Source organism: Lissotriton helveticus, chromosome 6, assembly GCF_964261635.1.
Source record: "Lissotriton helveticus chromosome 6, aLisHel1.1, whole genome shotgun sequence".
Classification (NCBI taxonomy): domain Eukaryota; kingdom Metazoa; phylum Chordata; class Amphibia; order Caudata; family Salamandridae; genus Lissotriton; species Lissotriton helveticus.
In genome coordinates this window covers 1,915,192,379-1,915,198,593 of record NC_136067.1, presented here as the reverse complement: position 1 = coordinate 1,915,198,593, position 6,215 = coordinate 1,915,192,379, and positions in this window count along the sequence as shown.

The following is a 6,215-nucleotide window of genomic DNA, read 5'->3' as shown; positions in this document are numbered from 1 at the left end:
AATCCCTGCTGATGAGGGGTAAATACCCCGAAACACGTGTCCAGGGATGGCGAAGATAGCGGAGATAGCAGAGAATCGAAAGAAGATGCATCGCGGAACACAAGCTACACTTACCACAGTCCTTAGGGGCGATCCCGCTGGTGTGTGAGTAGTGTGCGACCCCACCCCCAATTGTAATGTTAAAGCTCCCTCGAGCAGTTGGCTGACGAGCCTGGGACCCCGCACCTGCGCGCCTGAGTGGTACTAAACCTGGCAATATTTGGCAGCCACCGGCAACCCCAGAACACGGCCTAATCCCTGCTGATGAGGGGTAAATACCCCGAAACACGTGTCCAGGGATGGCGAAGATAGCGAAGATAGCAGAGAATCGAAAGAACTTGCATCGCGGAACACGAACTACACTTACCACAGTCCTTAGGGGCGATCCCGCTGGTGTGTGAGTAGTGTGCGACCCCACCCCCAATTGTAATGTTAAAGCTCCCTCGAGCAGTTGGCTGACAAGCCTGGGACCCCGCACCTGCGCGCCTGAGTGGTACTAAACCTGGCAATATATATATATATATTTTTTTCAATTTTTAAAAAACCTTTATTTCGTTGCCAAACATGATACAAGGTGTACAACCTACAACCCAGAGGGCCGGCAGCTGGTATTGAACTAATACATCCGAACATACTAGCAGGTTCTTACACAGCCTGTTTACCGACATCCCGGAGGCCTGGCGGCATTCAAGTATGCCACAGTGAATCAAAGTCCAATGAATCTCAGGGCAGCAATGCCACGATATCGCCTCTGTGACATCTGTCCACACCCTGCAATATGTTACCAGCAATTGTCCAGCCGAACCCCGCATGTTGCAGACCAACCCATCCTTCGCTTGCAAGCAAACACCTAAAACCTACCCCAACTAACCCCCCACCCATGGTTGTCAGTAGTGTGCCTGTCCAAGCTACGTCTCGGAATGGTATTCCCTAAATGTCTCCCCGAACTTATAGCAGAGGGGGAGGGGAGGGGGGGGGAGGTGCGCCCCACTGAACCCTGGTCTGCCACCTAATTCCATACCTCCTCCCGTAACATCCCTCTGTCTTATTCCCCTACATACACTGTGTGTTCCTGTAATCCAGTCCCACCCTCCCAGCCTGGGTCTTGTACCTATCTTAGATGCACCTACTCCATGTCCTCCCCTATCCTCAGGGCAGACCCCACTTCCTGATTCTCTGCCGCCGCTAGCTCGTCCGTGCCCCCATCCCGTTCTGTCCCCTCCTCTACCTCGCAGGCCTCGACATGTGTCCTGTATAAGCTCCAGAAGTTCTTGGGGCGACTCTTAGGGGGGAGCAGTTCACTGTACACTTCAGATTGAGTGCAGCAGTACAACATGTCTCTGGCCCATTTCTTCTTAGTAGATAATGGTCCCCTCATCCAGCAAGTGGCGACGACGCGCCTGGCCATAAGTAAAGCCATATCAACCAAGCGCCGTAATGCCACCGGCAATGGTTTCGAATATCCCAACAGTGCTAGCGCCGGGGTGATTGCAATCTCCGCATCCAGTATCTGGTTTATTTCCGAGAACACCCCCCCCCAGAATTTGTGGACACCTGGACAGTTCCACGCCATGTGAAGGAAGTCAGCTATGTGCGCCTGGCAGCGTTCGCATTCCGGGGATCGTCTCAGCCCGTACCTGTGCAATCTCTCCGGGGTATAATAGACATGGTGCAGATATTTGAAATGCACTAATCTGTGCCTCCCATTCAACGAGAGCTTTTTCGTGCTGACACAGCAATATTTCCACATCTCATCGTCTATCTGTGTCTGTAGGTCATGCTGCCATTCTGCTCTGGCCTTGGAGAGTTGAAGTTGTGTGTGCCGGACACCTAATTTATTTAGATTCGTTACTAGCTTACGAGAGGACACCGTCTTAATCACGTAAGTGAGTTCCGGCATCTCGGGTGGCTCTGCCAGGTCCGGGCCCAAGATTTCCTGTAACGCGCTCCGGATCCTGTGATACTGAAAGCGTGTCAAAAGTGATGCCTCTGCCTGCAGGGGGGGTAACTGTTCCCATGTCTTCAGCACCCCATCTATGAATAGGTCTTCTAATTTTGAGATCCCCAATTCAGATAACGCTCTCGTGACTCCTTTCTCCATCAGCAGAGGGAGCCATACTGCCCATTCGATTGGCATGTGAGGTGAATACAGTAGGTCGCAGCCTTGTGCCTGCGCCAGCTCATTCCATGCATGGTTCGTGGCTTTTATAGAGTCTAGTTGACCAACCCTACGGTCCACCGGCAGGTAGACCGTGGCCGGCAACGGTATGGGATTCGCGAATAGGCGTTCCAAAACAACATGCGGAATGTGTGAGTGCCCGTGTATCCATGAGTGCAGGTGAGCTGCCTGAGCAACCCCGTAATATCTTTCCATATCCGGGGCTCCGAGGCCTCCCATTTCATATGGTAGTGTCAGGACCCTCCATTGGATTCTAGGCTGCCCACCCCCCTACGTAAGTTGTATAAGAGCTTGTGTCAGTTGCTTGAAAAAGGCCTTCGAGAACACCACCGGTAGGTTAGTAAACAGGAACAGGAACCTCGGTAAAACTACCATTTTCATTATGGCTATCCTGCCCATTAGTGACAAGGGGAGTTTACACCATTTTTCAACGTCGTCTACCAGCTTGGAAAAGGCGGTCCCATAGTTCTCCCGAAACAGAATTTCGGGGTCTGTGTGTAGCTGTATCCCCAAGTATCGAACAGGGTCCGTGGACCACTGCAGTGGGTATTCCATCTCGAATGGCATTGTGACTGGGGTTAGGGGGAACGCAACCGATTTGGCCCAGTTGACTTTCAGGCCCGAGAGGGCCCCAAATCGTACTGCCTCTCTGATCACTGACTTGAGGTTGGATTCTGGATCGCGAACGTATAGCAGTGTATCGTCTGCATACGTGGAAATACCTATTTTATATGTCGGAAAGTTGATACCTTCTGCAGCGTGATATTCCCTAATTGCACACGCCAAAGGTTCTGCGACCAGAGCGTATAATAGCAGGGAGAGGGGGCAACCCTGTCTTGTTCCTCTACTGATTCCAAAGGATTCAGTGACAAAGTTCCCTATCCGCAGTCTAGCCGTAGGTTTGTGATATAGCGCCCCTAACATTTGCAGGAAGGGTTCTCCCAACCCCAATTTCCTCAGTACTCTCACCATAAAGGGCCATTCAACCGAGTCGAATGCCTTTTCCATATCCAGGAAAATCGCTAGCGCCTTATTCTCCTGCCGGACGTGTTGCATTGTTCCAAACACCGTACAAATGTTATACGTTAGATTACGATCTGGGACAAATCCGGCCTGCTCCGGAGCAACAAGGTCCGGGACAAGTAGGGCCAATCGCCTGGCCAATACCTTAGCGTACAGTTTGGCATCTACGTTCAGTAAGGAGAGTGGCCTATAGGATCCGCAAGAGTCGGGGGGCTTCCCTGGTTTCAAGATTGTAACTAGCAGCGCCTCACTCATGGTAGGGGACATACTGCCATCTTCGCAGATGTCGTCAAATAGGGCTATCAAGTGCGGCATCAGTTTTTCTATGAACACCTTGTAAAAGCCCACTGTAAGGCCGTCTGCCCCAGGTGCACTCCCCGAGCGCATCCCCCCCAATGCCTCCCTTATCTCCTCCTCTTGTATCGGCATCATCAAAAATTCCCTCTGCGCGTCAGTCAGGAATGGCATTTTAATGTAGCTGAGGTAGTCCTCGATCTCCTCCTCCATATGAGAGGATTTTGATTTATAGAGATCAGCGTAATAACCTTTTAACTCATCAATTATCTCAGTCTCGTCCGTGAGTACAGTGCCTGCGGCTGTTGTCAATTCATCTATCACCAGTGGCCTCCTTTCCTGTCTCAGTATTCTGGCCAGCACTGAGCTAGGCCTGTCCCCCTCCCCATACGTCCGGGCAGTAGCATACTTGCCCATGTGTTTCACCTCCCTATCTGCCTCTTCGTTATAGTCAGCGAGTAGTGTTTTAAGCTGTTCCGCTACGTCAGTGTCCGGGTCAGTGCGCTGCCTAGTCTCCACGACCTGCAGTTGTGTTTCAAGGTGTTTCAACCGCTGACTAATGGCCTTTAGAACACTGGAGTGTTTGGCCGTAGCCATCCCTCTGATGTATGCTTTGAATGTGTCCCACAGCATTTGGAAACTATCCACTGACCCTAGATTGGTCTCAAAGAAAGCGTCAATGTCATTCGCCAGATCCCCTCTGAACACTTCGTCTAATAGAGAGTAGGGGGCAAATCGCCACGTGAATGGGGGGATCCTCTTCGTAGGGGTCGCCAGAGTCAACAGCAATGGGGAATGGTCCGACAGCGTTCGAGGTAGCACCACACAACCCCGGACCCAAGAAAGAACAGATTGGGAAGCTAGGAAGTAATCAATTCTTGTGTGGATGTTGTGGAAGGCTGAGTAGTGTGTAAAACCCCCCTGCGTGGGGTGCTTGTAGCGCCAGACATCAGCAATGTCAAAGTTAAGAAGTTCTGCCTGCAATAGGAGGGCCGCAGCAGCCGGCCGACGAGGTGGCCCTCTGGATCTGTCCAGGTCAGGGTTAAACACGAAATTGAAATCCCCACCCCAAAGCATGTTAGAGGAAGCATAAGGTCTGCAATGCTTGGCCAAGTCCGCATAGAACTCGGGGTGGTCGTAATTGGGCCCATAGACGTTTACCACTATAAGGTCGTGTCCTTTCAAATAGCGACCCTCAGAGTCAGCTGCTAGTAGTGTCTGCTTTAAGTGTGATCGAGGATTCACCCACGTAACCACCCCTCTGGAGTGTGTAGTAAATCCCGCTGCCAGGCTGTTACCCCCATACCTCTAGTGGTGTGCATCTTACTCTGAGGTGGGAGGTGTGTTTCTTGTATGAGGGCAAGATCAATGTGGTGCCTATGGAGGTAGTGCAGCACTTTCCTGAGTTTGCGGTGGTCATTTAGCCCCCTTACATTCCAGGTTAAGGCCTTCAGCGTTGTAGGACCGCCCTCTGAGGTCGCTTCATCTATCTCTGCCATTTTCTAATGATAAAAATGTAGTGTTTGTGCACAGTGGTCTCCCCCGACCGTCAAACCATCTCTGCCAGACCACATCGAGAGCAGTTGTTCCTCGACAAGCATAAACAGACAACACTCTGCGCGATTCAAGATTCAGTACCTTTTGTGTACAACAAGAACATCCCTCACCCCAGCCTCCCCCCCACCCACTGCAGACCACCCCCAACCTGGCCTGACATAATCCCTTCCCTCCCCACAACTTCAAACTTGAAACCTGTCCCTGAGTACTCCTTGGTAAAGTCCGCTCAGGGGCATGCTGAGCCAAAGGCGCTAGGGCGGAGGTCACCATATGGGTCACACAATCGTGTGTCAGTGGCCTACGATGGAACTCTAGCCCTCAGCGCCATCACCCTAGTCTAGGTCCATCAACGGGTAACCAATCCGGGGTGCTTCGTGTTACACAGCAGGACACCTCCCAACCAGTACTCATCTCCCTCCCGCCCTTCATTTCTGTAAGTCGTTAGTGGTAGTATTGGGAACTAAGCATAATACTAAATAAAAACAGTGCTCCTCCCAATACCATAAAAGTTCACATATTGGTCGTGTTGGAGTAAACAAAATGAAACAATCTCACCCAGCCACCACACGTCGTCTAATCGCAGAGTGCAGCTCTCTCCTCGCCCCCGCCATGCATCACTTCAGGTAGTGACGTTAAGCGGCTGCATTCCAGCACCTCACTGTGTTAAAAGTTAAGCTGCAAACGTCAACATTATCGGCGCCATCTTGCTCTCCTTGAACCCATTCGTGCACGTAAGCGGCAGCCATTTTGAGCACCATGGCCTCCTTGCCCCTCGCTGATAGCCAGCGCGTCTCTCTCTCTCTCTCTCTCTCAACCTCGCAAGCATTCCCCCGCACGCTGACAACCCCCCCGCTCTCACATGCCCTGAGTCATAAACCCCTCTTCAGCGCGACTCTGCCTCAGAACCCCATCCTGTTCCCAGCGCGACACCTCCCTTCATTCCTTTCATGGTCCCAGGCCCTTTGATACAAACCCCCTTTCCTGTGTGCCCGTTTGTCTTCCTCTTTCCCAGGCCGACACCTAGCTCTGCCGATACTGTTTATTGCCCCTCCCCGTACAGTAGAAAGCTTCCCTCATCAAAGGACCCCCGAGTTGATCAAAGCCCCCACCCTAAGAGATCCGA